Source organism: Pseudochaenichthys georgianus, chromosome 24 (genome assembly GCF_902827115.2).
Source record: "Pseudochaenichthys georgianus chromosome 24, fPseGeo1.2, whole genome shotgun sequence".
NCBI lineage: Eukaryota > Metazoa > Chordata > Actinopteri > Perciformes > Channichthyidae > Pseudochaenichthys > Pseudochaenichthys georgianus.
This window is the reverse complement of record NC_047526.1, coordinates 32804510-32824885: the sequence shown is the minus strand read 5'-3', so window position 1 is coordinate 32824885 and position 20376 is coordinate 32804510. Positions and strand designations below refer to the sequence as shown.

The 20376-nt window shown below is 42.9% G+C and overlaps 1 protein-coding gene across 1 annotated transcript in view; it reads right to left on the bottom strand.

Moving 5' to 3' along the window:
- The window catches only part of man1a1 (mannosidase, alpha, class 1A, member 1), a 210799-nt gene that overhangs the window by 43987 nt on the left and 146436 nt on the right, over nt 1-20376 (bottom strand). The window lies entirely within an intron of this gene.

The window sequence follows — 20376 nt, the reverse complement described above, 5'->3', positions numbered from 1 at the left end:
AGGCAGAACGTCCAAATATAACCCGGTGTGGGCATTTATTAAATCATAAATATAGGACACAGCCTCAATCTGCTGCCGTGTGAACACAGCCACCACAAGCATCTCACACACACCTTTAGTTTAATTTGGGTGTTAATTAGTGTAAAAAGCTCTGAAATGTTCGGGGAGCAGTTGAGCAAAACCAGCTTTAGTGTGAACGCAAGAAGACATTTGAAGTCTGTGGCCTCGTTTCCAGTGGCTCCTTTTGGGCTTTTCAGATAGCTGCAGGGCCGAGAGATGAGAAACTGCAGAGAGGAATAAAGGAGGCCATGAAGTGGGACCCGCAGCAAGGAGAAGATACTGGGTCACTCAAAGTAGATGGATGGACTGATGACGGACGGAGAGGGGAATACAGGACAGTATAACGCAAGAAAGGAATAGAGGGTAAAGGAGAAAGAGAGGAAGGGGGGGAATAGGGATGAAGGGAGAGGAGATAATTGGGCCTCATTTGCAAGTGTGTCTGTGTGTGTTTTGCAGATTTCCTCGGCTTCAATGTGGGTCAAGGGTATGAAGGCAGTCCAACAGCTCCTACTGTTTCACAAGGGCTTCACTGATGTTTCTTTTCAACTAAGCTTTCATAATGAGAACTTTTCATGTGTTTTAATCAGTCTCTACCAGAGGTGGGAGTAAGTCCTACATGTCATGAGCAAGTCTCAAGTCTTGACCTACAAGTATCAAGCAAGTCCCAAGTCACTGTGGTGAGAGTCAAGCAAGTCAAGTCAAGTCATACAAAAGTCTGATGAATGAGCCCAGTTTCCGTATTAAATCAGTTAAAAGACAGTGGTTATGGAAAATGGATTAAACCCACACTATGATCTTCAATACAGTTAATCATTTGAAAAACTAATTTAGACCGAATGACAATCATATTAGATTCATATTAACCTAGAACTGCAGACAATAAGCGAGGACTTCAAAATGTCCGTTCAAAAAGGCAGAATTCCAGTAAGAACAATCATATATGTCATTTGCCATTTCACTATTTAATTTAAATGTCTGTTAACACTAGAACCGCCAACAGCGTCAGCGCCAACATTCATTCTCAAATTCATTTAATTTGTTCCTCTTCAGCATTTCCTTAGGAAAACTAAGTAGGACTATTTAAAACTCAATTTTACTTAATTTGGTTAATGTTGAAATTGCTTCAGCTTATCATCATAACAGATCAAAAAGTTCAGATTCATTTTATAATAATCAAGGAACTGAATGCACTTCTACAAACAAAAACAAACATAATTAAAACATTTAAACAAACTACTAAAAAGTAGATGAACTACATTATTCAAAAGTTTACAGTAACTTCTGATAATAACAGGGAAATAAACGCTCTCCCTCCCCCATCGCTCTCTCCCTCTACTCTCTCGCGTCCGCTCCTCGGCCTTCATTCTCCTCTCTCGCGCGCCTCTCTCCTCTCTCTCCCTCCTAGACGGCCCGGTCAGTATCAAGGTTAGCTCAAAATGAATCCCTTGGCGGTTCTAGTGTTCACTTACCGTTTTGTCTTCTCTTTGCTTAATCGATTTGAAACCAAGTCTAACGTAGCTTAAACTTAGCGTTAGCTTTCTAGCTAACACAACACATACACCTTTCTCTGTGGGGTTTTTGTAGTGACGAATGAAGTTGGATGTTGTGGTGGTCGTGTCACTGATCTTTATGCTGCAGACCCTGCATACCGCTGTTCTCTTCTTATTACCGTCATCGACAAAATAAACCTTGAATCCAAACATCACTGTTTTTGGAGTAACGCTAGCCGCTGCCATGTTAATGAGACGCATGCCTTCTAGTGGGTTGCCAGGTTTGCGCGCACGGCGCTATAATCACGTTTTCGAAAAAACTAAACGTAATATCTCACTACAAAAACAAACGCAAATATTTATTTTAAACAGTCAAGTCCTTTCAAGTCACTGTCTCAAGCTTAAGTCAAGTCTCAAGTCATGAATACCAAGTCAAAGTCAAGTCTTTTATCAATGTAGTCAAGCAAGTCTCAAGTCAAAAAATATGCGACTAGAGTCAAGTCATGTGACTCGAGTCCCTACCTCTGGTCTCTACCCACCATCTTGGACTCATCTGCACTCGGTGAATACAACATATTCAAAGTAAGAGCCTTGACAATATGTTAAGAGCGTTTGTTTATCCCACATTATGAGCAGATCCGTTATAATTCCCATTTAACATACTTTATTTCTGATCTGGGTATTGATCTAATTAAGCTTCAACAGATTTATAGTTTTCATAATGAGTACAACCATGATATGCAGGTTATTGGTTGCTATCTGATTGAATTCCTTTACGTGTAAATCTCCCCATTTACCATAGCTTATTATTTTAATGATAATTAGAGGGTTTGTGATGCGATTCGTGTGCTTTGTTAGAAGCTGCAGGCTCTAAGCACAGCAGGGAAGTCATTACGATAAAAACATCTGAAAGCAGTAAAGAAGGCAAGGCAGGTTTATTTATATAGCCCCTTTCAGCACCAGGCAATTCAAGGTGCTTTACAAAAATGAAAGACATTCAGACAACGGCATTTAAAAACAGTAAAAGAAAATATAAGAAACATTAAAAGAAAAACAAAAAATGAAAGACATAAAGAAAATGGCATTTAAGTCAGTCATTAAAAAGAAAAGCTAATAAAATAAACATTAAAAGATAAAAGTTACAGTGCAGTCTAAGATATGAATAGTTCAATTATTTCGGTTCTTGATTTTTTATTTATTCACAGAACCTCCCTTTGGAAATCCGAACATTTCCGTCCGATTGTTAATTTAGATTGTTTTCACCGTGTTATGCTCGCATGACATCCACAACCGGACCCTCAGGAGGGTGTACTAGCCCCCTACTCTGCTCTGCGTTCCATAACAAAGTCTTTAAGTGTTACCTGAACACTCCGTGTTACCAAAACACTATTTTTCACCCGGCAGGTGCTGTGATACTTGTTCCTCAGTACAACTCACCCAAAAACTGATCGTAAACCCTGGCTACGATGGATATCCCAAATATCCTACCTTCGAGCAGTCCCTCTCATAAATGTCATGGAGAAATTAATTACGTCATGGAGAAATTAATTACAAATAAGAAAACCGCAATAAAGCCTAATTATTAAAGACAGCAAGGATATGTCACTGAAGGCGCACTGATAACACCTGTTATTGACTATTATGTAACTAGGATTATAACGCGGCTTAGACCCCATTTACACGCGAACAAAACGAACACGATATCAAAAAAGTCTTCCGTTCACACGAGACCGTTCGAAAGCGCTGGAGACGCTGTAGTACATATGCCGGGCCTGTAAGTGGCGCCACAAAATACACCAAAAGCAGCGAAGAAGACCCCGAGCACGGTTGCCATGGTTGTCCTTCTGTTTATGCCCTGCGGTGGATTTAGCAACATGTGGTTCATGTACTGTAACTCACAAAAACTCACCTCTTCAATCTGGCTTTTAATGTGTGATTGTTTTTGTATTATTTGACTTTAACTTTAACTATATATTTATTTGTTGTTCCTTTCTTTTCACTATATCTGTAAAGCGTCTTTGAGCACCTGTAAAAGCACTAACAAAATAAATCTATTATTATTATTATTATTATGTAGTTCTCCATGTCCACTTGTTGTTGATGGTTGTGGTAGAGGAGCTGTTGATGTTGCACTAACATCTGTAGTATGGTCAGTAGCAGTAGCATGCTACCAGCTACCATGCTACAGCTACCATGCTACAGCTACCATGCTACAGCTACCATGCTACAGCTACCATGCTACAGCAGTGAGCAGCAGAGGTGGGGAGAGGCGGGGCTATGGCTTCATCGTTAACAGGAAATGATCGTTCCGTTTGCAGATCTATCCACCTTGGGACCCGTTATCATTTGCGGGGTCCGTTTCCGCGTTTCCGTTACGGCCTCGTGTGAACGAACGGGCTATACGCGAGAGAAAAGTCGCAGATACAACCGTTTGCGTTCTCGTGTAAACAGCACCTTTGTTGAAAACTGATTCTGATTGGTCAATTTGGACATTTCAAGGTTGTTAATACTTGATAACAGACTGAGGATCAAGAGACTATGTGCAGTCATATCAAAGGCACTAATATGACGTTTCTCTCCTCTCTTTGGTAAATACTTGCTTTCACTTGAGCTGGATACACTGCATCTGAAACAGCTTGGATATAAGAAACAATGCAAGCTTTTACTGTCGCTGGTCGCACTGGACTTCCTCTATTTGCATCACTGCTCTCTTTCATGAAGGGATTGTTCCCCATATTGACACACACACACACACACACACACACACACACACACACACCACACACACACACACACACACACACACCACACACACACACACACACACCACACACACACACACACACACACACCACACACACCACAACACCACACACACACACACCACACCACACCACACACAACCACCACACACACACACACACACACACACACACACACACACACACACCACACACACACACACACCACACACACACAGCTGCGAATTAGGGGGTCCTAATTTCACTCCCACAAAGTCATTTATAGGAAAAACATGCATTTGTTCTCTGGGTACAAGAAGAAAACTTTCCGCAAGAAAAGCACTTCAAGTCCCCTGCTCAGTGGTGCATCAGCTACTGTGGTGCGGTGTGTGTGTGTGTGTGTGTGTGTGTGCGCTGTAATCAATGTGTGTGTGTGTGTGTGTTTCCAAGCTATCATAGCTCAGTCATGCAGGTAAAGTCATCATCACCAGCAATCTGCTCAGGCCTCTAGGGGATGATGCATGTGCACACACACACACACACACACACACACACACGGACGCACACGCACACACACACACCACACACAGATGTGTATGCGCACACTTACACACGCAAATAATTTCTCCCTGGAGTGTTTTTCACTCCGGTGAGGAGGACAGAGGGGGGGGTGCAGAGTCCATTCACCCGTACAGAGAGTAAGAAAATTAATTTGTCACAGCAGGTTTATCGTCATGACAACCTTCCCTTAATTAACGGCTGACAAACAGCAGTGTGTGTGTGTGTGTGTGTGTGGTGTGTGTCTCTCTCCTGGGAAACACTGATAGAAAGACAATGGAGGGAGACAAACAGTCTTCCCCTCTGATTGACAGGAATAAATGGCGAGAACGGCAGATGTATGGAGGTCCGCTATGATGCTGATACCTTCCTGTGTGTGTGTGTGTGTGTGTGTCAAAAAGTTCAGGTATGGTTCAGTTAAGGTGACACTGTAGTCATGCAATGGGTGCATGCTTCCAAACAAGGAATGTTAAGACATAACATTTTATGAGATCTGTTTAGAGTCCACCTAATATAATCACAATAAGCTGTTTCCCACTGCACAGTGTTGATTAAACTGTAATGCATAAGTTATAGTGTTTGTATTATATGTACAATATATAGTTGACTTATTCCTGTTTTTAACTTGCACCATTGTGTCACTTCCAGTTCTACATGTCTTCAGTATATTGTATGCTGCATTGTCAAAAGTCAAGCAACAACAACTACCTTCTTAACAGTGAATACAAAGTCCCTAACGATACTATTCTTTGGGCATAGAAATACGAATGAAATTCTACAAGCAATATCGGCTTTCATCCTTCAGGCTGCATCCTATCTGTATCAAAAGGACAGTCCTGGTATATATCGGTGTCACTAACTTGCGAGTGTGTGTGTGTGTGTGTGTATGTGTGTGTGTGTGTGTGTGTGTGTGTGTGTGTGTGTGTGTGTGTGTGTGTGTGTGTGTGTGCAGCAGTCAGAGCCAGTGCCAGCACTGACTGTGTGTCACAGCGGCTTAATAAAGACCCATAACCTCGTCTCGCTGCTCAGAAAACTTTGGGTTTGTGTTTTGAGCACGAGTCGAGTCGCTGGCATGCGATGAAGAACTCAACGACTTCTGTCCGACAAGCACGCTCCGTCATGTAAAACTAAAACATCTGAGACAGAGGAGCCTCAGACCACAGAGCTCTTTAAAGTCCCAGAGCATGAGAACAGACCCGCTGCCTCATAGACCACCAGAGAGAAAAAGCCAGTGTGTGTGTGTGTGTGTGTGTGTGTGTGTGTGCCCAGTGTGTGTGTGTTTTACCTCTTGAGGTTAAGCAGAGCCCAGGGGATGCCGGTGGGCGTTTTGAAGGCTGGCAGCAGCTTTTCTCCCAGCTCCACCGCCTTCCTACGGTAAACCTGAGACAGAAAGAAAGAGCATTTCATTAAAAAAGGCTTCTGACTCACTTCACATGTTCTTGATCAGCACTGCATCCCACGAGGGAAAAGAGAATGACTTTCTCCGGCACACAATGAGCCTTTTAGACGCATTACTCAAGATACGACTTAAAGCTTAACCGAGGGAGGACGTGGAATTGTAATATATATATAGGTAAAACTCACCCTTCTTTTCATTATGGACAATTACCTGACGATTATTTTCTCACTAAATCGTCTTAATACAAGTCCCGACAGCCCAACATAATGTGTTCTGCTTGTTTTGGTCAGCTAACAGTCCAACACTACAAAAACATATTCACTTTTCTCTCAAAAAGAACCAAGAAGCCCAAATTCCTCAATCCAACTTCAGAATTCACTGAAATCAGAAGACTTGAAAGATGACTGTTGACGTAAATCATAACATGTGTCTAGTACTTTATTGGTTGCAGCCACACGGTCGAATGCACTTATTGTAAGTTATTTGGGATAAAAGCATCAGTTTTGTCATTTTATGTATTGCAAAGCAGCATAATCGCAGCATGGTACGCAAGTACCAGTGTCTTGAAGTGGATTCTAGCAGTTACCGGAAGCCAGTGGAGGGAGCGGAGGAGCGGCGTGGTGTGGGAAAATTTTGGAAGGTTGAAGACCAGACGAGCCGCTGCATTCTGGATGAGCTGCAGAGGTCGGATGGCACATGCAGGTAGACCAGCCAGGAGGGAGTTGCAGTAGTCTAGGCGTGAGGTGACGAGAGCCTGGACCAGAACCTGCGTCGATTTCTGGGTCAGCTGTGGGCGTATCTTCCTGATGTTGAAAAGCGTGTATCTGCAGCAGCGGGTTGTAGCAGCGATGTTTGCAGTAAACGACAGGTTGTTATCTAGGATAACACCCAGAGTCCTTGCAGTCTGAGTCGGGGAAACAACAGAGGGGCCGATGTTGATAGTTAGGTCAAGAGAGGGACAATCTTTTCCCGGAGTTTCTGCAGCAGAGTTTGGAGTCAGGAGTTGGAACGAGTCAGAGGAAGGGAGGGCTGAGAGCACCGAGGAGGCAAAGGTAGAGGGGGAGAGGGAATGAAGGTTACGGCGGACAGGTGCAGGATGAGAAGAGATTAGTTTGTTATGTTTGGAAAGGCGTAAAGAGAATGAAATGAAGAAGTGATCGGAGGTGTGGAGCGGGTTTACAGAGAGGTTAGAAGTAGTGCAGTTCCTTGAGAATATGAGATCGAGGACACTGCCATTTATGAGTCGGTGGGGACGGAGACAGTGAGAAAGCAAAGGTGGTTAACAGAGATGTTAGTTCGTCTATCTTCCCCGTCTGGAGGTTGAAGTCTCCGAGAAGTACAGCGGGAGGGCCAGTTTCAGGGATGTGTGAGAGGAGATGATCTAATTCATCCAAGAAGTCCCCCAAGGCTCCTGGTGGACGGTAGAGAACAACAATGGTCAGTTGTATAGGATGGGTCACAGTGACGGCATGGAATTCAAAGGTGGAAGGAGTGAAGTTAGGTAGCTTGAAGAGGGAGAAGCTCCATTTGGGAGAGAGCAGGAGACCAGTGCCACCTCCTCTGCCAGTGGGTCTGGGTGTATGGGAGAAGGAATATGCTGTGGAGAGACTGCTGGGGTGGATGTGTTGGATGGAGTAATCCACGTCTCAGTGAGAGCAAGGACATCCAGAGACTGCAGGGAGGCGGAGCCAGAGATGAAGTCAGCCTTAGGAACAGCTGACTGGCAGTTCCACAGGCCGCCTGAAACTAGGTGCTGGATCTCAGTGGAGCACGTGGGATAGACGAGAGCGGGCCGGTTATAGCGATTAGGAGATACACGGGGCCAGTGATAATTGCGAGAAGACACATGAACAGGAATGGAGAAAATACACATGATTATAGCATGAGGGGCTGGAAAGCTAAACAAAAGAAAAATAAGAATAAGACACCAGTGATACTTAGCTCAAATTAGAGTAGGATTTGCCTCCTCTTTGCCACCCTCGTGACTCCCGCAGGACTCCAATGTCTTTGGCAGTCTGACGCTGCCGCTGACGCTCAAGAAACAGCTGCCTAAATGGACGCCTGATTGCTGAGTTCTCACAGCTAAGGTGCCACGCCCCTCTAGTTAGTTAACTCTCAACAGCTGATGGGCGACAACGCAGAGGGGTGCGTATTTAAATGCAGCCCAGACAGAAACTGGACGCAGTGACAGTTTCACGTGGACAGATCTGAGATTTAAATTCTCTCAAAAGTGCCCTTTTAGCTACAACAACTACAGAACAATTATACAGAGTAGAATAACTGAAATAGAGAAGTCTAATTAAACAAGATTATTACTTACAGCGGTTTCTGCGTCCGAGGAGGTGTAGCAGCCAGGTCAAAGGAGTACACATTTGATTGGCATCAGCCAATCAAATCCCGTTTATGCAAATCCCGCCAGTACAAGCGCTAGCCAATCAAACCGCGTGCAAGCTGGGAGAGCCAGACCGCAGTTCATTTCCTCATATTCCAAACGAGAAATCACGGTAGCAAATCACCCGGTTCTTTCCGACCAGAACTATTTACCGGGATACAAACCGGAGGAGCCAGGCATGGAGGGAGGTGGCAGAGACAGTGGGGGAAACTGGTAGGTTTTCGCCTGTTTGGGGAGTTTATATCCAGTTTACTTCGTTTCAACTTTGCTATTGCTTTGTATGTCGGGGGCGGAGATTCATGTGATGGGTTGTTGGTCGCGTTGCTCGCAAAAATCGCCAAGCTTCAGACACGCCCAGCATCAAGATTTGTTTCATGCCCGTGTGTGGACGGGCCGTTACATTGATGCCACTTTGAACTATAAGGGTTTACATTGGAGCAGGTATTCCAGTCCTCATGGTGTCTATGTTGTTTGTCTTTTGGGGGTCTCCAAGCTTCCTATTATCTCACCTTTCACACCTGAAGCCAATTTCCTGGCCAGCTGTGAAATTACAAATCCTGGCCGGCTAGTTTTATCCCCTCCGTTTGATTCTGCAAGCGCCAACAGCATTGCTTTTAATTCTGTGGTGCCAAGCGGTAACCTGGAAAAACAGAAAAGGCTTTCCATCTCCATAAATTAGCGTATCATGCCAGGAAGTGCCCTCTCACACTCCTCCGAGTATGCCAATTGAAAATAAGTCTTCCAACGTTCCATACTCTGATGAAGTCTATATTTTTGCCCAGTTTTTAGTTTCTATTCTTCTCCTCATTTAATCCATGACCTCCGTTTCCCTCCTGCTTTCCTTCTCTTGAAAACACTTCGCCCCCTCCAGGCGCAAAAAAAAATGTGAATTGCGATAGATTCACAAATTAATTAGAGGCTTTAAATAATGGCTGCCTTTCACTGCCTTAGGTTAGTGCAGATGAGAGCTGCACTGAGACCATCTAGGTGTGTGTGTGTTTGCTTTGAAGACATCTCTGGATACCCCTGAATGCAAGACTTGTCTTTGTTGCTTAAAGGTTGCCTCAGGGCAGTAAGACAGTTCCAGTAAGATGTTACTAACAATACTCTGTGTGTCTCAGTCAGTAGGGGCTTGGACTGGGAGCTGTAGGGTTGTTGGTTCAAGTCCAGACCAGACATAACAATATGGAGTGTGGACTGCTACTTGGAGAGGTCCCAGTTCACCTCCTGCCCTGCCGTGGTGCCCTTGAGCAAGGCACCGGACACCTCCCTTCCCCCCTCACTCCCATTGCTCCCCGGGCACTGTGCAATAGCTGCCCACTGCTCCTAGTACTAGACTCCTGGTACTAGGATGGGTTAAAAGCAGTGGCCACTTCTTCTGCCATACTGACGACACTCAATTTCTATTTTACTTTTAGGGCAATTAGGGTTTTGTTGTGCTGTTGCTCGTTAAAGTAGCTCAAAATGAAAATCCAAACTTAAATGTGTTAAATGTGAATAAGTTGTCTCGAGTCTCTACAAAGCATTGTTAATGTTCCCATCACATCCAGAAGAAAAGGCTTGCTGACAGACTGCCACTTCCCAGGGTCACCCAGTGTGAAAATATCTCTTGGCTGTACTAATAGAGCTATTCTCCTTCCAGGCCTATTAATCAAACTCTGAGACCCCAAGAGCTCAGGATTGATTGCTTTAGCCTCAGAGCCTGTAGCTGGAGGAGTACATCTGGCCCAGACTGACTTAACATCACCTTCTATGAGATAAGAAAAAGAGAAGGGTCAAAGGATTTAATTTCAACTTTGCAGCGTGATTAAGATGGTGACATTGTTTTGTTATCTGCCGTTTTACTGGGAAGGAGACACTTAATTTAAGTCAGTATAATCTGTAATGGTGAGTAATATAATGTTTATTGTTTTTGTGAAAAAGCCAAATAGTAACCTAATGATGACCTCTGTAATTAAGGGACTAAGGAAAGATTACTATTCTTACAGCACCAACACGTTTTTAACCGCTAAATGACGTACAAAACGTTGCATCTTTTCTTTTGAATTGTTTGATTATTGCAAAGGCCTATCAACTCATCGTCTAAAGCCAAGCTAGTCATCATAGCTGCAAGTGAAACGAGTAAATCAAAAGATAACGTGTTAGAAATGTCTGCTTAAAGGCGTCTAAGTGGCTTAAATGAAAGAAAGAAAGGAAGCTGCAACGTATGTATTAGGGGTGCAACGGTACCTGTACCGAAATTATTCGGTATGGGCCCTTCGGTTCGGTACACATGTGTACCGAAGTGTACCGAACGAATATAACATTAAACGTCCAGAGTAATTTGCTCACATTGGGTTCAACGCGTCATAGAGCGAGCAAGTCATTTCATTGGACGAGAGGCATACTATGAGAGCTGGTCAGAGGGATGCGTTCAAATTTAGTCAGTGAGGAACTGTCGAAATGGCGAACGCAGATAAAGTTGAGCTCGAAAATCCTCCAGCATCATTGAAGTCTCCGGTTTGGGAACATTTTGGTTTCGCAGTTACGTACAAGGGTGACGGACAAAGACAGGTGGACCGAACCAAAGCTGTTTGTCGGCATTGTTCAACTAACATTGGTTACGCGGCTGGAAATACATCAAACGTGCACACTCTTGAAAAGGCATCACCCGAACGTGAATATCACCGGTACCAAAAGACTGAAGTGCAAACCCAACTCCCGCTAGCATTTAGCCTCCACCACTCGCAAAAACTTCAGACCGAGCCAAAGCTATTACAAACGGCAAATATCCTTATGTTGCCATGGTAGCAAAGCGCTACCTGGCTGTATCTGCTACCTCTGTCCCTAGCGAGAGGGTGTTCTCCACAGCAGGAGTTGCTAGTGCCAGCAGATCTGCCCTTTCAGCAAGCAATGTGGACAAGTTCATCTTTCTTTAAACAACATGAAAATACAATGACGAGCAAGTCCTGATGTCAAACTGGCTGCTTAGGTACTAGTACAGTTCAAATACAGATTATTTCAGTTCATCGAAATGCTGCACCTTAATGTTTATTTTATTATATTTATTTGAGTGAATACATTATTCACAGTTTAGTAATAATTTAAAAAACCCCAATTTTTTTTATGTTTTGTGATAATTCTTTCTGCTGTACCGAAAACTAACCGAACCGTGACCTAAAAACCGAGGTACGTACCGAACCAAAATGTTTGTAAACCGTTACACCCCTAGTATATGTATACAAGAAAACGGATTGAAAAGTACCATCTAACATTTAAAAACTTTCTTTAAAAGTTGTGATTTAAAGCAAACATATTTTGCAAGAAAGACATTATTAAAACCTTAAGCTGTTAATTAAAGGGGAAAAGTTGATGTGCAAGTGTTTGAGTGTGTGGATGTGACACACACACACACACACACACACACACACACACACACACACACACACACAACCACACACACACACACACACACCACACACACACACACACACACACTCACACACACACCACACACACAACACACACACCCCCACACCACACACACACACACACACACACACACACACACACACACACACACCCACACACACACACACACACACACACACACACACACACACACACACACACACACACACACACACACACACACACACACCATTAATCAAGTCATATGCAGTGCTGTGGGAGTGATTTGCAGGAGCTTTATCAGTCTGAATGTTAATGGAGGAGCTATGGGACATACTGGCTAGAGTAGATAACGCCAGGGTAACTAGTGTGTGTTTTGTGTGTGTGTATGTGTGTGTGTAACAGAGTGAGAAAAGAAAGTGTCAGTAGAAATAGTGGAAGTTTTGAAGTACTGCCATATCTTTCAATGCCACAACACAACATCTTAATAATGTAGGAAGCCACATTTCTTGCTGTTTTAGTAAAACTGTTCGATTTGATGTTTGCATTACTTTATATATAATATATGTAGTGTGTTATATAGGTGTTTGTGCACATACATGGTCTGCAAAGGCTAAATCCCAAAGTTTCCCTCCACAACAGATAATTTGACGGATGGAGACATCTCGACTGTCTCAAAGAAGCTATCCTTTGCTATTCTGTAAGACTAATTATAAAAGCTGAATTCAGGGACACACGTTCGTCTGACCATCTGTCTGCTGCTGTGCCTCCAGATCGGCTCCGGTCCGAGTCTGAAGCAGATCAATTGGACGAATCAATCGGATCTCAGCAGCATTTTCAACTCAGTTAGCGACAATCAATGGGTTCATGCCCAGCGAGAGATGGAGACAGAAAGAGGGAGAGAGTATTGTACCGTCGATTCGTCAGACCTCCCGAGCGTCCTATAAATGTTTCAAGTGTCTGCTTAAGATAAATCCACTGGACATGGAGAAGAGGTTTCCCACTGATCGCCCCGATTGATTATTCCATCATTTCTCTTTTGAATTTCCATCATGACGAATGAAGAGTGCTACCGTAAATGTACAGGAAACGTTATCCTGGTTCGTTACTAGTCTCTTTACATATCAAGCCATTATTCAGAAGCACTCAAAAAGCGGTCGCCTTTCAACAGTGTTGGGACTAACGCCGTTATTTTTGGCAGTAACTAGTACTCTAACGCATTACTTTTTAAATTCAGTAACTCAGTTACCGTTACTACATGGTGCGTTACTCCGTTACTGCGTTAGTTTTTTTATATAGTCAACAGCCAGGCGAACAGAGATGAGAACTGTACTTAAGTACAGTACTTGAGTAAATGTACTTAGATACTTCCTGTGTCACATGCGGAGACAGGCTGTGGGCGTGTTTGTGTTGTTTACTAACAAGACTGTCATGGCGGCGGCAGAGCTCAAGTCTAGTTTCTCCACCTGGATATATTCTCACTATTTCACTTTTGTCGAGCACAAAGAAAAAGAACGTTTTAGTTAAATGTAAGTTGTGTCCTGGCGGGTCAAAGAGCCTATCTACTGCCAGTCATTCAAATCTCTTAAAACATCTGCAGAAACAACATGCTGGGACGAAGCTAGTAGCTAAGACCACAGAGACTCAGCCGACGCCACTCCACCTCCACCTGCACCTAAGCAACAGCAGCTGGATTTTAACCGAGGGACTGCTAGCCAGGGGAAAGTCGATAAAGCCATTGCACGGTATGTTGTGGAACACATGCAGGCTATCGCTACAGTGGAGTCACCCGCTTTCAGGGAGCTAGTTAGCATGATAGCATGTCCGGGCGGCACACGGCATATGGGACGGAAAACTTTTTCCAACTACCTGGAGAAAGAATATACAAAAATGTAAAGCCAGCTAATATCGCTGCTATCCAGATTGCATATAATGCATGTCAAGTTGATCAACAGATTGTATTATTCTCCAATGCAATAACAGTACTGAAATGAAGGCTATAAGGGCATTCATATAATGGGAGCCCTTTTTTAAGTAACTAAAACGTTACTTTTCACATTAACGCATTACTTTGTGGTGTAAGTAATCAGTAAAGTAACTGAGTTACTTTTGAAATGAAGTAACTAGTAATGGGAACTAGTTACTGGTTTTCAGTAACTAGCACAACACTGCCTTTCAACCAGAAGGTTGTGGGTTCGATCCCAGCCCGTGCCGTCAACATGTCGACGTATCCTTGGGCAAGATACTGAACCCTGAGTTGCTCCCGATGGCCAACGGTGTGTGAATGTTAGGTCCTAGAGTGAGGTACGTGTAGTATGTAAAGCGCTTTGAGGGGTCGTAAAGACTGGATAAAGCTCTATATAAGTACAATCCATTTACTGTAATTGTCACTATTTTTGGGGGGCTTTCTCGTTTGCTGCGAGTCTAGAAACGGAGGGTGTTGTTGACTGTTAAGCCCCTGCTGAGATGAACGTGTCATGTGTGATATTCGGCTGTTAATAACATTGGATTTATCACGTAAACTTTATACATCTCTTATTTCCAGCTTATTAAAGTTACACCCAGACCACTGTGAACCCTTGTCACAAGTATATTCCACTGTATACACTGATTGAAGTATTTGCCTGGGTAAAGAAGCAAAGGATGGGGTAAAGAAGTGCATTCAGATCTTCATGTATTTACAATTACAAGTCCCTATTCTTCCTCAGCATCCTCTAGACATCTTGTTTCACCTTGCTGCAGCGATCTGTACGGTACACTCTAGGACCCAGGTGTTAACATACTTTAAATGGTAATTGGACTGCATTTCTATAGCAGTTTTCCAATCTTTGCTAACCCTAACCCATCCATTAATAATAATAATGGGTTCCATTTATAAAGCACTTCATATTTGAATTCAAATCCCGAAGTGCTACAAGTAGTGAGCATGGACAGTATAAATAAACATTACACAACACGGTAGAATTAATAAAAAAGCAATACAAATAAATAAAAAATAAATAAAAGGGTGATAAAAAGGTCTAGGCAAAGGCTCTTTTGAAGAGATGGGTTTTGAGGCCTTTTTTAAAAGCCTCCACGGTCCTATTGTGAAGCTGACGATTGAGCGGCCCGACCGAGCAAGGAGGCAGAGGCAGAACGTCCAAATATAACCCGGTGTGGGCATTTATTAAATCATAAATATATGACACAGCCTCAATCTGCTGCCGTGTGAACACAGCCACCACAAGCATCTCACACACACTTTTAGTTTAATTTGGGTGTTAATTAGTGTAAAAAGCTCTGAAATGTTCGGAGCAGTTGAGCAAACCAGCTTTAGTGTGAACGCAAGAAGACATTTGAAGCTGTGGCCTCGTTTCCAGTGGCTCCTTTTGGGCTTTTCAGATAGCTGCAGGGCCGAGAGATGAGAAACTGCAGAGAGGGAATAAAGGAGGCCATGAAGTGGACCCGCAGCAAGGAGAAGATACTGGGTCACTCAAAGTAGATGGATGGACTGAGGACGGACGGAGAGGGAATACAGGACAGTATAACGCAGAAGAAAGGAATAGAGGGTAAAGGAGAAAGAGAGGAAGGGGGGGAATAGGGATGAAGGGAGAGGAGATAATTGGGCCTCATTTGCAAGTGTGTCTGTGTGTGTTTTGCAGATTTCCTCGGCTTCAATGTGGGTCAAGGGTATGAAGGCAGTCCAACAGCTCCTACTGTTTCACAAGGGCTTCACTGATGTTTCTTTTCAACTAAGCTTTCATAATGAGAACTTTTCATGTGTTTTAATCAGTCTCTACCAGAGGTGGGAGTAAGTCCTACATGTCATGAGCAAGTCTCAAGTCTTGACCTACAAGTATCAAGCAAGTCCCAAGTCACTGTGGTGAGAGTCAAGCAAGTCAAGTCAAGTCATACAAAAGTCTGATGAATGAGCCCAGTTTCCGTATTTAAATCAGTTAAAAGACAGTGGTTATGAAAATGGATTAAACCCACACTATGATCTTCAATACAGTTAATCATTTGAAAACTAATTTAGACCGATGACAATCATATTAGATTCATATTAACCCTAGAACTGCAGACAATAAGCGAGGACTCAAAATGTCCGTTCAAAAAGGCAGAATTCCAGGTAAGAAAATCATATATGTCATTTGCCATTTCACATATTTAATTTAAATGTCTGTTAACACTAGAACCGCCAACAGCGTCAGCGCCAACATATCATTCTCAAATCATTTAATTTGTTCCTCTTCAGCATTTCCTTAGGAACTAAGTAGGACGATTTAAAACTCAATTTTTACTTAATTTGGTTAATGTTGAAATTGCTTCAGCTTATCATCATAACAGATCAAAAAGTTCAGATTCATTTTATAATAAATCAAGGAATGATGCACTTCTACAAACAAAAACAACATAATTAAAACATTTAAACAAACTACTAAAAAGTAGATGAACTACATTATTCAAAAGTTTACAGTAACTTCTGATAATAACAGGGGAAATAAACGCTCTCCCTCCCCCTCTCTCTCTCCCTCTCTCTCTCTCGCCTTCTCCCTCTCTCGCCCTCTCCCCCTCTCTCCCTCCTGACGGCCCGTCAGTATCAAGGTTAGTCAAAATGAATCCCTTGGCGGTTCTAGTGTTCACTTACCGTTTTGTCTTCTCTTTGCTTAATCGATTTGAAACCAAGTCTAACGTAGCTTAAACTTAGCGTTAGCTTTCTAGCTAACACAACACATACACCTTTCTCTGTGGGGTTTTTGTAGTGACGAATGAAGTTGGATGTTGTGGTGGTCGTGTCACTGATCTTTATGCTGCAGACCCTGCATACCGCTGTTCTCTTCTTATTACCGTCATCGACAAAATAAACCTTGAATCCAAACATCACTGTTTTTGGAGTAACGCTAGCCGCTGCCATGTTAAGTGAGACGCATGCCTTCTAGTGGGTTGCCAGGTTTGCGCGCACGGCGCTATAATCACGTTTTTCGAAAAACTAAACGTAATATCTCACTACAAAAACAAACGCAAATAATTTATTTTAAACAGTCAAGTCCTTTCAAGTCACCTGTCTCAAGCTTAAGTCAAGTATCAAGTCATGAATACCAAGTCAAAGTCAAGTCTTTTATCAATGTAAGTCAAGCAAGTCTCAAGTCAAAAAATATGCGACTAGAGTCAAGTCATGTGACTCGAGTCCCTACCTCTGGTCTCTACCCACCATCTTGGACTCATCTGCACTCGGTGAATACAACATATTCAAAGTAAGAGCCTTGACAATATGTTAAGAGCGTTTGTTTATCCCACATTATGAGCAGATCCGTTATAATTCCCATTTAACATACTTTATTTCTGATCTGGGTATTGATCTAATTAAGCTTCAACAGATTTATAGTTTTCATAATGAGTACAACCATGATATGCAGGTTATTGGTTGCTATCTGATTGAATTCCTTTACGTGTAAATCTCCCCATTTACCATAGCTTATTATTTTAATGATAATTAGAGGGTTTGTGATGCGATTCGTGTGCTTTGTTAGAAGCTGCAGGCTCTAAGCACAGCAGGGAAGTCATTACGATAAAAACATCTGAAAGCAGTAAAGAAGGCAAGGCAGGTTTATTTATATAGCCCCTTTCAGCACCAGGCAATTCAAGGTGCTTTACAAAAATGAAAGACATTCAGACAACGGCATTTAAAAACAGTAAAAGAAAATATAAGAAACATTAAAAGAAAAACAAAAAATGAAAGACATAAAGAAAATGGCATTTAAAGTCAGTCATTAAAAAGAAAAGCTAATAAAATAAACATTAAAAGATAAAAGTTACAGTGCAGTCTAAGATATGAATAGTTCAATTATTTCGGTTCTTGATTTTTTATTTATTCACAGAACCTCCCTTTGGAAATCCGAACATTTCCGTCCGATTGTTAATTTAGATTGTTTTCACCGTGTTATGCTCGCATGACATCCACAACCGGACCCTCAGGAGGGTGTACTAGCCCCCTACTCTGCTCTGCGTTCCATAACAAAGTCTTTAAGTGTTACCTGAACACCCCGTGTTACCAAAACACTATTTTTCACCCGTCGGTGCTGTGATACTTGTTCCTCAGTACAACTCACCCAAAAACTGATCGTAAACCCTGGCTACGATGGATATCCCAAATATCCTACCTTCGAGCAGTCCCTCTCATAAATGTCATGGAGAAATTAATTACGTCATGGAGAAATTAATTACAAATAAGAAAACCGCAATAAAGCCTAATTATTAAAGACAGCAAGGATATGTCACTGAAGGCGCACTGATAACACCTGTTATTGACTATTATGTAACTAGGATTATAACGCGGCTTAGACCCCATTTACACGCGAACAAAACGAACACGATATCAAAAAAGTCTTCCGTTCACACGAGACCGTTCGAAAGCGCTGGAGACGCTGTAGTACATATGCCGGGCCTGTAAGTGGCGCCACAAAATACACCAAAAGCAGCGAAGAAGACCCCGAGCACGGTTGCCATGGTTGTCCTTCTGTTTATGCCCTGCGGTGGATTTAGCAACATGTGGTTCATGTACTGTAACTCACAAAAACTCACCTCTTCAATCTGGCTTTTAATGTGTGATTGTTTTTGTATTATTTGACTTTAACTTTAACTATATATTTATTTGTTGTTCCTTTCTTTTCACTATATCTGTAAAGCGTCTTTGAGCACCTGTAAAAGCACTAACAAAATAAATCTATTATTATTATTATTATTATGTAGTTCTCCATGTCCACTTGTTGTTGATGGTTGTGGTAGAGGAGCTGTTGATGTTGCACTAACATCTGTAGTATGGTCAGTAGCAGTAGCATGCTACCAGCTACCATGCTACAGCTACCATGCTACAGCTACCATGCTACAGCTACCATGCTACAGCTACCATGCTACAGCAGTGAGCAGCAGAGGTGGGGAGAGGCGGGGCTATGGCTTCATCGTTAACAGGAAATGATCGTTCCGTTTGCAGATCTATCCACCTTGGGACCCGTTATCATTTGCGGGGTCCGTTTCCGCGTTTCCGTTACGGCCTCGTGTGAACGAACGGGCTATACGCGAGAGAAAAGTCGCAGATACAACCGTTTGCGTTCTCGTGTAAACAGCACCTTTGTTGAAAACTGATTCTGATTGGTCAATTTGGACATTTCAAGGTTGTTAATACTTGATAACAGACTGAGGATCAAGAGACTATGTGCAGTCATATCAAAGGCACTAATATGACGTTTCTCTCCTCTCTTTGGTAAATACTTGCTTTCACTTGAGCTGGATACACTGCATCTGAAACAGCTTGGATATAAGAAACAATGCAAGCTTTTACTGTCGCTGGTCGCACTGGACTTCCTCTATTTGCATCACTGCTCTCTTTCATGAAGGGATTGTTCCCCATATTGACACACACACACACACACACACACACACACACACACACACACACACACACACACACACACACACACACACACACACACACACACACACACACACACACACACACACACACACACACACACACACACACACACACACACACACACACACACACACACACACACACACACACACACACACACACACACACACACACACACACACACACACACACACACACACACACACACACACACACACACACACACACACACACACAGCTGCGAATTAGGGGGTCCTAATTTCACTCCCACAAAGTCATTTATAGGAAAAACATGCATTTGTTCTCTGGGTACAAGAAGAAAACTTTCCGCAAGAAAAGCACTTCAAGTCCCCTGCTCAGTGGTGCATCAGCTACTGTGGTGCGGTGTGTGTGTGTGTGTGTGTGTGTGTGTGCGCTGTAATCAATGTGTGTGTGTGTGTGTGTTTCCAAGCTATCATAGCTCAGTCATGCAGGTAAAGTCATCATCACCAGCAATCTGCTCAGGCCTCTAGGGGATGATGCATGTGCACACACACACACACACACACACACACACACACGGACGCACACGCACACACACACACACACACACAGATGTGTATGCGCACACTTACACACGCAAATAATTTCTCCCTGGAGTGTTTTTCACTCCGGTGAGGAGGACAGAGGGGGGGGGTGCAGAGTCCATTCACCCGTACAGAGAGTAAGAAAATTAATTTGTCACAGCAGGTTTATCGTCATGACAACCTTCCCTTAATTAACGGCTGACAAACAGCAGTGTGTGTGTGTGTGTGTGTGTGTGTGTCTCTCTCTCTGGGAAACACTGATAGAAAGACAATGGAGGGAGACAAACAGTCTTCCCCTCTGATTGACAGGAATAAATGGCGAGAACGGCAGATGTATGGAGGTCCGCTATGATGCTGATACCTTCCTGT